The following is a 15,429-nucleotide window of genomic DNA, read 5'->3' as shown; positions in this document are numbered from 1 at the left end:
CAGGAATGATGGAAGTTGCAGCCCCAACATCTGGAGCATGACATGTCAGCTACCCATGGCCTAGGCTCACTGAAGGAGAAAGGAAATGATTGGCCTTCTGAGGCTAAAGCCTTGGTTCAGCACCTACTGAACATTAAGCATGTGAGTTGTCCCACTGGCTCATTAGAGAATGGCACCCAGGCTTGGCTAGAACTGGCTCTTCCATGTGCTGCCATTCCCATCTAGTCTGACCCTCCTACAATGCAAGAATCTTTTGCCCAAGTTTTGCCACCTGAAATATACTCAGAGTCGAGTAGTGATTTCGCGCTCTTTATTTCAGCTCATAGGAACAGTCATTGAAATCCCCCCCCCCATCCTCTGGCTTTATATACATTATTTACATAATGGGTCCTGTGTGATTGGCTGATTCACTTCCTCCTGGGGCCTAATTGGCCTGCTCCTGCCGGCCAATCAGGTTGTTGCATTCTAGGAGCCTACCTGCGTATTGTTCTGGGATTACTGCTCAGTACATAACACTACCCCTTGGGGTTTGGGGAGGGAAACGTGCTGATTCTGTTACACCTCCTCTGCTTTGGATGCTCATAGAAGAACTTTCTGAAAGGAGAAGGGAGACTGAGGTGCACTGTGCATCTCTTTGCTTTCCTGCCTGCTCCTAGAGGAAGCACTGGGAAGCTGCTCTGGCCAGGGAGGGGCTTTGGGAAAGTGTGTGCACGGAGAGGTGAGGGTGGGGTGGGGTGGGGGTGCTGAGCATAGCATTATCAGAATCGCCGCCACCCCACTTTATTGTTCCCAAGTTGCTACTGGGGTTTGCGGGGTGTGTAGAGAGCCCAGTGCAGTCACAGTAGCATTTCTATAACATTTCCCCAGATTGTTCGGGGTGGGGGGGCATCCAATTCATAGAGGTCATTATTTTCATTGCCTGGTCCGGTCAGGAATTGTTTCCAATATTTCTGGGGGGAGGGGAACATTATTATAGTCACATTTATTCTGCATCTCCGCTTTAGCCTATTAAAAGAAAGCTTGGCTACAAGGAAGCTGCTGGGAGATTGGCTACGTAGGATGACACATTAAAAAAGAATAAACATGGCTTGGGTCTAAATATGCCCTGACTTTAAGAGATGCTATTCTGAGACTTCTTAAATAACTAAAGCCAAGGCTGACTAGAATACAAGATAAGGGCACAAAAACCAAGAGCTTAATAAAGAATGACTCATGGCAAATGGCTAAAGCTTGTCTTGTTTGAGTTTTGGGATGCAATTGTAGAGGATCTTGTGTGAGGCAGCTGGAGCAAAACGTTAACAGCAGCTCAACTGGAAAGAGTCACCTTTTAATAAGTTTCAGGAGAGGAAAGTCAGAGCAAACATTCAACACAAAGCCCTATCTAGGGCTGGGACAACCCTAAGCAAGAAAAGGGGAGATATCCAACCACAATTAGTAAAATTAATCCCACAATAAGGAAATATTATTGTAAAAACTCCTTTGAATAACACAGTCTCAAAATTACATGGGGTAACTGATTATAGACATTTAGAGAAGCAACAGAAGCCATTCTCTGGAATTTAATGCGATGCTTGAATTTCAGCCAAACTTTGACATGAGTCTTCTCTATTCAATATGACAGGATACAATTGGGAAGAGAAAGACACTATGAAATAAAGGCTTAATCTATAGATAATGGGAGTCACCCATTATCCATTAAATGGGAGTATTCACCATATTCACTGTGGCTTCTGTATCATCTAAGCAACGAAAATACACCCCAGTATTATGGCAGCACTTTACAGCTTCTTTTCACAATATACTAGATTAGAGGGGGAAAGAAGCAAAAGCTTTTACGGAAGTCAGTGGATATGTGCAAATGACACACGCACAACACATTTTACAGTAATGGGACCATGTGCTGGTGGTGGGAGGAGTCATTTGGTCTTTATCAATGTCAGTGGAATAACGTGCAGAATAACTGGCTTTCTTGCCAGTGCTGATCAACGATTGAATCATAAGAGGCCAGCAACTTTATGAATCAGAGAATCTGCTGCCGCTTTGGAATATTCCTTTTCCATAGAAATTGAGATCAACTCTAATTTATTCCTGTGCACCGGCTGTCAAGAGATGATTAGTCTGGGGAAACAGATGCAAGCTCCCCTTAATTATTAACATGCCATTAGCCCTGATCTGTTAGTTTGAGCAATGTACAAACATAATGGGCAGGAAACTTGTTGCAGCAAGAAAGCAGCTCCTAATTGAAGCCACTGCCACCCTTTTCCTGGAGGAGCAGATCAAATATTTACAGTCCTTGAATGGTGGAAAATCAGGTTCTTCCCTTCTTCAATGCAATCTCCCCTTCCATTTTTGATGAAATTAAGCATCTGTGTGATTGGGCATTCATGTGGAATGCTAACATCGTCTGTGATGTTATGTGCATGTGTGGTGCATGGGAAAGTCCTTCATATATATGAAGACTCTTGCCAGCCTGCCTTAAAAAATGCCAGAACTAGGCCGCAGAATTTGAATGAGATGTGAAGCTGGCCAGTTTAAAAGCAGCTTTTAGAAAGGAAAAACAAAATTTGTAAAAATAAATTGGTTTATTTTTTCTTTTCTTTTACTGTGCCTTGATTTAACATTTGAACTCCAGAACAGAGTCCAAACGTAATGCATGCCACTTCCCCCTTTATCTCAAGCATGGATGAGTGTGTTCCACACAGCAAGCAAACAAAAGACAGAGGGATTTGTTGCTTTAAAAATGGTTAACAGAAATTTAAAGGTGCACAAATATCTTAGGTGCTGGGAATGAAAAGAAACAAGACATGAATATTAATCAGCAGCCTAAAAGCATAAAACACTGCCAACAGTATAATTAATTCCTAAGACTCTTGCTGAGCAAAGACTTTTTGTCCATCCATCAATTGTGTGCAGCAGTTTCATTGATGGGACTCCTTCAGAATACTGAAATGAAGTTAATCACAAAAATCCAGCCTTTTAAATAATAATAATCAAAGTTATGTCTGAATTATGTTAAAACAGAGGTGGCAAAACCTTATCCAGCAGTGATTATGATGGATTCTTGCCAAGAACCTCCAGCAACTGCAGTCTACGCTATAGCAGTGCCTTTAGACATGACTAAAGTAGTATGAGCCATCTAAGAAGGATAATTAGAGGTGTGATTTCGAGACATTAACATGATAGGATTAAGTTCCTGACTTTTCCCTTGTTTCTTATGCATCAAGTTTTAGCACTGTTACTTTTAAGGCTATAATGTCAGAGTTAATGGTCCAGCAACAATGGAGACAGTGCTCCTGAAGGTAGGAGTCTATCAATTGATGAAGATGATCATCCAAATGTCATAGACCAAATGGAGCAAACAGCACGCAGACCTAGTGGTGGGAGGAAAAATCCTTAAATAAGAGACACGGGGGAATGATTAATGGACTTCAATGTCTGTACACTAATGCGCAAAGCATGGGAAATAAACAAGATGAGCTTGAGCTCTTAGTACAGCAAACTAAATATGACATAATAGGCATCACTGAAACCTGGTGGGATAAGTCCCATGATTGGAATGTAATAATGGAGGGATACAATCTATTTCAGAGAAACAGACCAGACAAGAAAGGAGAAGGAGTGGCGTTATATGTCAGGGATGTGTATACCTGTGAAGAGATCCAAGATTTAGAACCTCAAAGCCAAAGTGAGAGCATTTGGGTCAAAATTAAGGGAGAGAAGAATAACAGAGACCTCATTGTGGGAGTTTACTATAGATCCCCAAGCCAAACGGAGGACATAGATGATGCCTTCCTGGAACAGATGGCCAAGCATGCAAAAGGAAGGGAGATAGTAGTAATGGGGGACTTCAATTACCCGGATATTTGTTGGATGTCAAACTCAGCCAAGAGCATAAGGTCAAACAGATTCCTCACTGGCCTTGCAGACAACTTCATTGTCCAGAAAGTGGGAGAAGCAACAAGAGGAACAGCCATTTTAGATCTGGTCCTAACCAATGTTGATGACCTGGTTAGTGGGGTAGAAGTGGAAGGATCATTAGGCACGAGTGATCATGCTCTTCTGAAGTTTACTATACAGCGGAAAGGAGCAGCCAAGCATACTAGGACTCAATTTCTTGACTTTAAGAAAGCCGACTTCATAAAACTTAGGGAAGTGCTGGGTGAGAGCCCATGGACAGTAATACTAAAAGGAAAGGGAGTTCATGATGGCTGGGAGTTTGTTAAGAGGGAGATAGTAAAAGCACAACTTCAGGCAATACCAATGAGACGGAAACATGGAAGGTGCCTAAAGAAGCCAGGGTGCCTATCTAAAGAACTTTTAACTGAGTTAAGATTAAAAAAAGGATGTGTACAAAAAATGGAAAAGGGGGGAAACCACCAAAGAGGAATTCAAACAAATAGCCAGCACATGTAGACACAAAGTCAGAAAAGCTAAAGCACAGAATGAACTCAGGCTTGCTAGAGAGGTTAAAAGCAACAAAAAAGGCTTTTATGGGTATGTCCGTAGCAAAAGGAAGAACAAAGAAACAGCGGGGTCACTCAGAGGAGAAGATGGTGAAATGCAAACAGGGGACACAGAAAGGGCTGAACTCCTCAATGCCTTCTTTGCCTCAGTCTTCTCCGATAAAGAAAACAATGCCCAACCTGAAGAATTTGGAGCAAATGATTCAGCAGAGGAAACACAGCCCAGAATAACTAAGGAGATAGTACAAGAATACTTGGCTAGTTTAGATGTATTCAAGTCTCCAGGGCCAGATGAACTGCATCCAAGAATATTAAAAGAACTGGCAGATGTGATCTCAGAACCACTGGCAGTCATCTTTGAGAATTCCTGGAGAACAGGCGAAGTCCCGGCAGACTGGAGGAGGGCAAATGTTGTCCCTATTTTCAAAAAGGGGAAAAGAGAGGACCCAAATAATTACCGCCCAGTCAGTCTGACATCAATACCAGGGAAGATTCTGGAGCAGATCATTAAGCAAACAGTCTGTGAGCACCTAGAAAGGAATGCTGTGATACCAATAGTCAGCATGGATTTCTGAAAAATAAGTCATGTCAGACTAACCTGATCTCGTTTTTTGACAGAATTACAAGCATGGTAGATGAAGGGAACGCAGTGGATGTAGCCTACCTTGATTTCAGCAAGGCATTTGACAAGGAGCCCCATGATATTCTTGTAAAGAAGCTGGTAAAATGCCGTCTTGACTATGCTACCACTCAGTGGATTTGTAACTGGATGACTGACCAAACCCAAAGGGTGCTCATCAATGGTTCCTCTTCATCCTGGAGAAGAGTGACTAGTGGGGTGCCACAGGGTTCTGTCTTGGGCTCGGTCTTATTCAACATCTTTATCAACGACTTGGATGATGGACTCAAGGGCATCCTGATCAAATTTGCAGATGACACCAAACTGAGAGGGGTGGCTAACACCCCAGAGGACAGGATCACACTTCAAAATGACCTTGACAGATTAGAGAACTGGGCCAAAACAAACAAGATGAACTTTAACAGGGAGAAATGTAAAGTACAGTGGTGCCTCGCAAGACGAAAAGAATCCGTTCTGTGATTCTCTTCGTCTAGCGGTTTTTTCGTCTTGCGAAGCAAGCCCATTGACGGATTAGCGGATTAGCACTATTAGCGGCTTTTAGCAGCTTTTAGCGGCTTATCTGCTGATCGGATCAGCTGATAAGCAGCTTAGCGGCTTAGAAAAAGGGGGGGGGGAGGGAAAAAAAACCAGCAGGAACTTGCAAGACATTGTCGTCTTGCGAAGCAAGCCCATAGGAGATTCGTTTTGCGAAGCACCTCCAAAACAGAAAACCCTTTCGTCTAGCGGGTTTTCCGTCTTGCGAGGCATTCGTCTTGCGGGGCACCACTGTATTGCACTTGGGCAAAAAAAATGAGAGGCACAAATACAAGATGGGTGACACCTGGCTTGAGAGCAGTACATGTGAAAAGGATCTAGGAGTCGTGGTTGACCACAAACTTGACATGAGCCAACAGTGTGACGCGGCAGCTAAAAAAGCCAATGCAATGCTGGGCTGCATCAATAGAAGTATAGCATTTAGATCAAGGGAAGTAATAGTGCCACTGTATTCTGCTCAGGTCAGACCTCACCTGGAGTACTGTGTCCAGTTCTGGGCACCACAGTTCAAGAAGGACACTGACAAACTGGAACGTGTCCAGAGGAGGGCAACCAAAATGGTCAAAGGCCTGGAAACGATGCCTTATGAGGAACGGCTAAGGGAGCTGGGCATGTTTAGCCTGGAGAAGAGGAGGTTAAGGAGTGATATGATAGCCATGTTCAAATATATAAAAGGATGTCATATAGAGGAGGGAGAAAGGTTGTTTTCTGCTGCTCCAGAGAAGTGGACACGGAGCAATGGATCCAAATTACAAGAAAGAAGATTCCACGTAAACATTAGGAAGAACTTCCTGACAGTAAGAGCTGTTCAACAGTGGAATTTGCTGCCAAGGAGTGTGGTGGAGTCTCCTTGTTTGGAGGTCTTTAAGCAGAGGCTTGACAACCGTATGTCAGGAGTGCTCTGATGGTGTTTCCTGCTTGGCAGGGGGTCAGTGGCGTAGCGTGGGTTGTCAGCACCCGGGGCAAGGCAAGTAATTTGCGCCCCCTAACCCGTGGATTTGCGCTCTCTAACCCGTGGATTTGCGCCCCCTAACCCTAACCCCCAGATGTTGCGCCCGGTGCAGCCGCCCCCCCCTGCACCCCCACGCTACGCCACTGCAGGGGGTTGGACTCAATGGCCCTTGTGGTCTATTCCAACTCTATGATTCTATGATAACCCCCCCCCCAAAGAAAAACAACCCAATGCAAGTCAGACCAGGTAAACAGGGTCTGACTGAATTGTAAAGTTGGAAGGGACCATGAGAATAATCTACTCCAATCCCCTGCAATGCAGGAATATGCAGCTGTTCTATACAGGGATTGAACCTGCAACCTTGCCATTAACAGCACCATGCTCTAACCAACTGAGCTAATAATAAACCTGTTTTTATCTGTTGCATTCATGGACTTGAACCTCTGTGCCTGCCTACGTACTTAAATGCTGTGCAGCATTTGGCTGGATATTTGGCAACTGGCTTTTTAGTTTTTACATGAAGAATTCAGGTGCTTCTGCATTCCTAGAGGGCAGAAAGAATTAACATTAAGGCTCACTTTGGGTCATAGCAGTTGATGATAATTTTGGCTGAATTCTTACAGTGAATTGTCTGCAGGTCTAAGTTAGTATTCTACAGTGCAATCCTAACCATGTCGACTGAGAAGTAAATGCTACTGAACCCAAAGCTCTGTTGAATTCAATGGGGCTTACTACCAGGAAAGTGGGGTTGTATTGCAGCCTTAGGGAGGGATCCTTTTCAGCCTCTAGTGTCCTATAGGTAAAGGTAAAGGTACCCCTGCCCGTTACGGGCCAGTCTTGACAGACTCTGGGGTTTGTGCGCCCATCTCACTCTATAGGCCGTGGGCCAGCGCTGTCCGGAGACACTTCCGGGTCACGTGGCCAGCGTGACAAAGCTGCATCTGGCGAGCCAGCGCAGCACACGGAACGCCGTTTACCTTCCCGCTGGTAAGCGGTCCCTATTTATCTACTTGCACCCAGGGGTGCTTTCGAACTGCTAGGTTGGCAGGCGCTGGGACCGAGCAGCGGGAGCGCACCCCGCCGCGGGGATTCGAACCGCCGACCTTTCGATCGGCAAGCCCTAGGCGCTGAGGCTTTTACCCACAGCGCCACCCGCGTCCCCTAGTGTCCTATGCACACTTCTAAATGATGCTGGTGCATCTTCCACCAGTGGCAAAACAGGACTTGGAAAGGCCCTTCGGTGGAAAAACATAATGTCCATTGGTTGATTGCAAGTTCTTCTAGATTGGCAGTTCTTTGGGTGAAAAACACCCATTGTTTGGATGGCCTTTCTGGAAATATGCAGAGATGGCTCAAGTCCTTCCAAAATGGAACTATAAATGAAAGGATTTCTGCATCTGCACTCCTCTCTGGATCAGATGTGCATGGTAAAGCTCATGCCAGTTTCTCCAATCTGCTGTTGCCAGCCGCTCTTCTGCTGCACAGCTCAGCTTGTTCTGATGTCCCTTCATCAGTGTGAGTTGCTGGGGGAATTCATGGCCAATATAATGTTCCTGCTGCAGTCCGTGATGAAGAATTGGAATAATGAAGAGGTGGACAGAAGCAGAACCAAGCAACAGGCCGGAGGAAGAAAAGGGAACAGCAGGGAGATGAGGGACAAAGTAAAAACACGGTAAGTAACAGAGATGGAGCTGCAGAAGGGCCTGTGGTGGTACAGAGAGAAGAGAAAGTGTTGTGTGATGCAGAGTGGGGAAATGGATTGAACTGGGTTACAGAGAGATTGAGGCAGAGAAAGATATGGCAGAGGGAAAGAAAGAGGAATGGCTGAGAGAGTAGAAGGCTGCAGAGAGATGTGGAAGGTAAGAGGAAAGGGATATAACAGATATGGGGACAGAGAGACCTGTGGTGGAACAAGGAGAAGGGAGGGCTCTAAGATGGAGTGACTGGGAGATCTGGCTTCAGAAAGATGGCTGAGTCAGTAATCCAAGTTTGTGGTGTTAGCAAGAGATGACAGTCAAGGTTTCACACATGAACACACAAGAGGAGAGAGTGAGAGAGCAGTGGAGGAAGAAAGTGATGGGAGAGTTTTAAAAGGAGATGGTTCCAAGAGGCCTGGAGCAATGCAGGAAGAAAAGTATGAAAATGCTGATAGAAGTGGGGAAGAAAAGAGGGTTAAAAGAGGATGGTTGAAAATGAGTCAGAGGCTATATTCATACCATTTAAAGCTCCATGATACCACTTTAAACAGCCATGGCCTGCTCCACAGAATTCTAGGAGCTGTAGTTTGTTAAGGGCACTGAGAGTTGTTAGGAGACGCCTATTCCCCTTACAGAACTACAGCTCCCAGAATTCTCTGTGAAGGATTGTTTGTTAAACCATTCTGGGAATACTAGACTACTAGAGTGCTTTAACAGTCAGTCCCTCTAGTTCCACAGCTGCATACTCATCACCTGATAACTGCAACTTCAAGTTATGACTGACATGGCTGAAGAGATCTGACAGTTGTAATGTCATGGCTGGTACACCCCACATTTTCTCAAGCACAACACTATTCAATGGAGTTAGCTCATCTGGCAGATCTCTCACATATATAGCAGTCAGTTTAGCACTGGCATCTCGGCAGAAGAATGGAACTGAGATTCAAAAGGTTAATCCTAACACATTTTGCAAAAGATTCTAGAAATGACAGTGACCTTTTTGGTGCGCTTGGTCTGATTGGAACCACATGGCACCTGTTCCCTGTGGGTTTGTGATTCTGTTACTGATCATGTTATAGAACACTACAAAGGTCAGGATTACACACACAGAGGCACTGGTACATTTTCACAGTGCAGGAAACACTACTTTTCTGGTATTCTTGCAAAAACAATAAAACTGGTACCTGGGGTGCTTGCAGAGGGCGACTTCATGTAACAAAGTTCAGATCCAAATGGCTTGTGAGCAAAATATGAATTCACTAGGACTCTTAGATCCTCATCTGAGGCCCTTTTCTGGAGCCCTGAGACTCAGAGGGTGATAACAAGGGAGAGGACCATCTTAGTACTGATTTTAGGAAGCTGCTCTAAGGGCCTTTTTGGCTAAAGAGTGGGGACTAGGTGCCTGAAACAAATAAACCATGGTTTTCCCCTTCAAATGAATGGAGAAGTCCTTGTAGGTAGGGAATGCAATGCAAAGAGTCTGTGGTTAGATAGGAAGAGCAACAGTGCATGTTCCCTTCCCGCGTTCTTTACAAATGGACTAGGCTGGGCTTTCTAGAGTGTCTCCTTTATAGCAGCTCAGGATCAACTGCAGGATCTATATCTTGGCTTGCCCGGCCATGCTCTGCACCTGCTATGCCAGTGACCCTTGCTTTGCTTTTGCACCATTCTTAACTGCACAATAAGGGAGAAAAAGAGATCTGAGCTTAAGTCTTTCATTCAGTCAGCTGGAACAGGTGGTGTCTAGTTTCCATCCTGGTCTCTGCTGAGCAGAGCACAAGATTCAAGGGGTCTTGGCATTAACCCAGATTTGTGTTTTCTTCAGAAAATTAAAACACAGTGGAGGCTAGTGTGTTCATGAGATATGGTTCATTTACCCATGTCTACAACCTTCATCTTTCAATGGAGGGGGTGTAGAACATTACATATCAAGAGTGGCTCTTGTTGGCAAAGGTTTTGCAGAAAGCATATCAAGGGATACATGAAGCTAGCATTCCATGGTTTGGGTGACCCCGTGACCCTCAGGTTTGAGGGTCTATTGCTCCATTTGTGGGGCACGGCAAAATGTGGGGTTTTCACTACAAAGCACTGCAAAAACTTGGCACCATTTTTGAGAGGATCCCGTATTTGGGGGTTCATAGTTAAAGAAGCTGATACAAATTTAAGAGGCCTGTTAAGGCACTATACTCAAATAGGGAATTAGAACACAACTAAGGGGCATGGTGCGGTGGTCTAAACCACTGAGCCTCTTGGGCTTGCCAATCAGAAGGTCGGAGGTTCGAATCCCCGCGACGGGGTGAGCTCCCGTTTCTCGGTCCCAGCTCCTGCCAACCTAGCAGTTCGAAAGCATGCCAAAAAGCGTAAGTAGATAAATAGGTACCGCTCCAGCGGGAAAGTAAACGGCATTTCCGTGTGCTGCTCTGGGTTCAGTGTTCTGTTGCGCCAGAAACGGCTTAGTCATGCTGGCCACATGACCTGAGAAAACTGTCTGTGGACAAACGCCGGCTCCCTCGGCCTGTAAAGCGAGATGAGCGCCGCAACCCCAGAGTCATCTGTGACTGAACTGTCAGGGGTCCTTTACCTTTACCTTTCTAAGGGGCATGGGACTGTGCACATCACCTCTGCCCCTAGGATCTGCATGCATACCAGGCCTACCCCCAACTTTCCTGTATTAAGCTGGAAGGGGTTTTCTGAAGGGGTTTTCTAAGTGTGTTAAGTTGAGGCAGGATTCCCAATTGCAGGGAGGCTTCTAAGTCCAGGGTGGAGACAGTGCACAGGAAACAATGGGGGCAGGGGTGGTGCATGCATCCCCCCTCCATGAGTTTAAAGCTGTCATGCCTGAAGTGGGCTATCTTTGGATCATTCACCCAATTCAGCTCTGGTTCCAGATCAAAGTAAGTGATATGGACAACTTGCCTCCCATTCAGAGGGGATACGGAGAAGATCAGCTACAACTTCACTCAAACGTGCAGGGAAAATATGCCCAGTTCATCAAATGATGCACATAGGGAGGCCTACCTGCAATTACAACTCTCCTTTGATAGATCAGTCTTTTTCTGAGCAAAAAATGTTTCCTTGTAAAATGCCTAAAATAGCCCTTCTCTACTTTGCTTTCATGCTAACATCTATTCAGTCTGCTAAATGCATCAAAACAGAGAGCTGCCCGATATCTTATCTGGTTCTATTTTTGTGCATGATTGTAGCAAAGAAAATAAACAGTCATCTTCTGATGCCCTCGCCCACATCTTTTATGGATCTGACATCATTGCAAATTCCGTGAGAGCTGACCAAAGAAAGATAAAGCTTCCTGTTGAATGCCATAATAATCAAATTTTCAGACCGTGTGCACAGGATTGCACAGGGAAAAGATGTCCTATTTATAGAAATGACCTTGAGCGTCTTTACCGGCAGGCATCTCTATAGGCAAACAATGCTTTGCTCCTGCTCTCTCTCTGATTGATCTGACTGTTTTTCATTATCAAAGAGCACTTCTAAAGTCTTATACAATGGCCAAGCACACCTGGATAAAACCTAGTCTAATCAACCTAATGTTTTTAAAAGGGATGAAGATAAGAAGAAATTGAGGTCAAGGCTTAACATTTCCATCATCACGAACTCACAGCTGGAACTGGGCAAATCTTGTCTTGCCAGATCCTGGTCATGAAGAGGTTGTGCAACCCAGGATTCTGAGCAGATTCCCAAGGGCAGCAAAGAGGAGTCATCTTAAGTCAAACTCAAACAAGAGACCTTTTTTAAAAAAAGTTGGAGGGGCTAAAGCTGGGTGGTAAAGCATGTCCTTTGCTTGCAGAAAGTTCAGAGTTTGATTCCTGGCCTTTGCAGTGCAAGGATAAGGCAACAGGTAATAGTAAATATCTCTGTCTCTGTGGAGACCTTGGGCAGCTGCCGCCAGCTGATATGACATTCTAGAGCAGCCATTATGCGATTGTGCATTCCTAGCCAGGAGATGCTATCGATTGTCTGCAATAGTTAAAGGTAAAGGTACCCCTGCCCGAACGGGCCAGTCGTGTCCGACTCTAGGGTTGTGTGCTCATCTCACTTCAGAGGCCGGGAGCCAGCGCTGGCCACGTGACTTCCGGGTCACGTGGCCAGCGTGACGAAGCTGCTCTGCCGAGCCAGCACCAGCGCAGCACACGGAAATGCCGTTTACCTTCCCGCTATAAAGCGGTACCTATTTATCTACTTGCACTTAAGAGTGCTTTCGAACTGCTAGGTGGGCAGGAGCTGGGACCGAAAGACGGGAGCTCATCCCGCTGCAGGGATTCGAACCGCCGACCATGCGATCGGCAAGTCCTAGGCGCTGAGGTTTTACCCACAACGCCACCCGCGTCCCTCTGCAATAGTTACGTGCTTCATATTGTCATGATGCAGGTAGGGGAAGAACTTTATGAGCATCAGCACATACCAGACATTTGACAGTCTAGGTCAACACAGAATCTACTATGATTAGGACTGGTGCATGCCAAATACTTCCAGCTCCACCTATGAAGAATTAGCTCTCTAGACTGGTGCTTTCACACATTGCAAGACCTTCCATCATAGTTTCTGAACTCACACATCTGGCTACCAATGCAATTACAAAAGAGAGCTAATTCTTCATAGGTGGAGCTGGAAGTATTTGGCATGCATGGGGCAGCGATGAGCAAAACAGCAAAACATAATCAAATAGTAAAAACATCAACTTTTTTTTTTAAAAGGTCACCTCTCATAGCTAATATTATTCAAGGATGCCAGGAACAGGATTTTTCAGTCATTCAAATACCTGGGTGAACAGGAATATTTTTAAATTCCTCCTGAATGTTAATAATGGCAGATGCTCGGGAAGGGATTCCACAAATGGGGAACTATCACAACATGCATTCAGTTGCAAAACAAACAAATTTCAGTGAAGATGACGTACATATGAACAACATGCGTATGGATCTAAGTCCTTGAGCCTGAAATCATGATTTTTACATCTACTAATTTGCAGCCTTAACATTTAAAAAAGCCTTTTTTGCTGGAAATAAAGCATTATATACTTTTTAATTTTATTTTACCAGAGCTGTGACTGTCTACAAAACATGCAATAATAGATACGCAAGTTTAAGGATGCAGTCTGTTCCCTCTTTCTTGGGAGTAAGCCCTATTGAGCTCAATGACACTCACTTCCGAGTAGAAAAAAGTTGATGGTGCCGTCAATGTGCAAAGCTTCCACCTATGGGCTTGGCTTATGGAAAGACAGAAAAAGATTTCAAATAAAAATGCTATAGCCCAATACTCAAAATAAATGGCACACCTTTCATAAATTAGAATAACAAAAAAGCCTGCATTGCAACAGTTGAAAGCCCATTAAAAAGAAAGAATTCACTAGAAACAGAAATACTCAAGTTGTGGTTTTTGCTTTGACTTCATCCATAGATAATATCCTTGAGTGCATTTCATTGGACCACCATTAAATATTTTATTGGCTTGCATAAACACTTACCAGAGTATTGTTTCCAGAGCTGGCATTTGCTTTTATGAATATTTTTCTTGAATGGCTGCTTCAAAAAACTGAGGACATTTTATATTAAGTCTGCTTTGAATTTCTTGCACCCTACAAGAGTGACTATTGCAGAAACATTCAGTGAATATCTTTCTATATGCACCTGGAAGATCCATGCTTTTCAAATGTTAACAGTGCACCAAATGTTCACACACACCAACTGTGACTCCCCAACCTACCCAAACATTTGTCTCTTTTCAGGCCTCCTCCTAGGCAAGCTCTGCTTTTTCAGCAACTTCCCCTCATCTCCTCAATGCTTCTTCCCATGACCACTGTGATCCTGGTCAACCAAGGATGACTGAGTGAGCATGATAATGGCAAAGCTCTGCACAGCATATAAGATTTGGTGCTTTGATGCCACCCCTGAAGGCACACAAAGCAAAAATAATGCCTCCAGCAAAAGCAGTGCTTCCTGCATCACATTACCTTCACTCTGAATTGTCTGGGGGTGGTGGAGAAGCAAGATTACAGCCTGAATGGGAGGAATGCCAATGCCTTGATCATCAAAGCTAGACCAAGCAAATGCTTCCACCCAAGTCTGCCTTCCTCCGATTAAAATGTTTTCCAACCATGTCATATAAAACGAATGAACACTCCTGCTCATTTTTTCTACAAAGGCTTTACAGAAAACTGTCTCTGATATATTTCTTCTCCTGAGTAGCTGGATCCCCAGTAGATGAAGACATTACAGCTCAGTTTCTATCAATACAATTGCAAAGGTTAAAGCCACACAAATCACTTGAATGACAGATGCTGTGCAAAGCAAGCTGAAAAGAGATGTGACTGGTACTCACTCAGCTACACCCCATCTTTACGTGGTCACAAATACTTTCTGACTATTTGGTGGGCAGCATGAGAGTATTTAACAACTACAACACAGCACAAAATCAGTTCTGAGGCAAACTGAAATTAGAACACTTTTGGCAAGCTCACATAGCCTAATGGCACGATAGTCAGTAATGTTACTTAAATAATTCTTCAAAATCACTCATACTGGGATAATGAGTCATGCAGGGCTGTGAGTATTCAGATGATTACTATATAGCGTCTCCTGAATATCACTGCTCAATCTGTGAGGCTGTTTCAGTCTTTTCACACTCCTGCAGATCCAGTTGTTGGTATGTGTCCATTAAGGGACATAGGGTCACAGATATTGGAAAGTGGTCACTATCTGTTCGTTCTAATACTTCCAAGTGTTCACAAATGTGAGTAATGAAGACTATAATTTTGTTGCTAGTTCTTCCCCCATGTTTGTTCAAATAAGTGTATCGACCTTTAGATATGTCTACAGAACTACCGTGAAGAGTAAAATAAATTAGGTTGGGATACGAATTCCAACAATTTCAGGCCCCGTGCGTTAAATTTCTTATCCAAAGAACAATGTGAGGTTAGGAAGATACCTTTTAAGCCTAAAGGGAATCCTCCGCAGTTGCTCCAATTGGGGCATAAAATCCCCACCAAGGACTACAGATTGATTGAACTGCTCCACAGTAGGGTTGTTAGATCTGACCAAACCTTGGTTGTCAGTGTCAGATTATAAGTAGAGGGGAGGTAGACATTTATACGGAAAAGAAAGATTCTTAGGTGTGGAGAGAATA

At 44.3% G+C, this 15,429-nt stretch overlaps 1 protein-coding gene across 1 annotated transcript in view; it reads left to right on the top strand.

Annotated features, from left to right (window-relative positions):
* The window catches only part of LOC308595986 (guanine nucleotide-binding protein G(t) subunit alpha-3), a 267,616-nt gene that overhangs the window by 95,868 nt on the left and 156,319 nt on the right, over positions 1–15,429 (top strand). The window lies entirely within an intron of this gene.

This window comes from Podarcis bocagei (genome assembly GCF_964188305.1).
Source record: "Podarcis bocagei genome assembly, chromosome: 10".
NCBI lineage: Eukaryota > Metazoa > Chordata > Lepidosauria > Squamata > Lacertidae > Podarcis > Podarcis bocagei.
The sequence above is the reverse complement of the archived record's forward strand: the minus strand, read 5'-3'. Positions and strand labels throughout refer to the sequence as shown.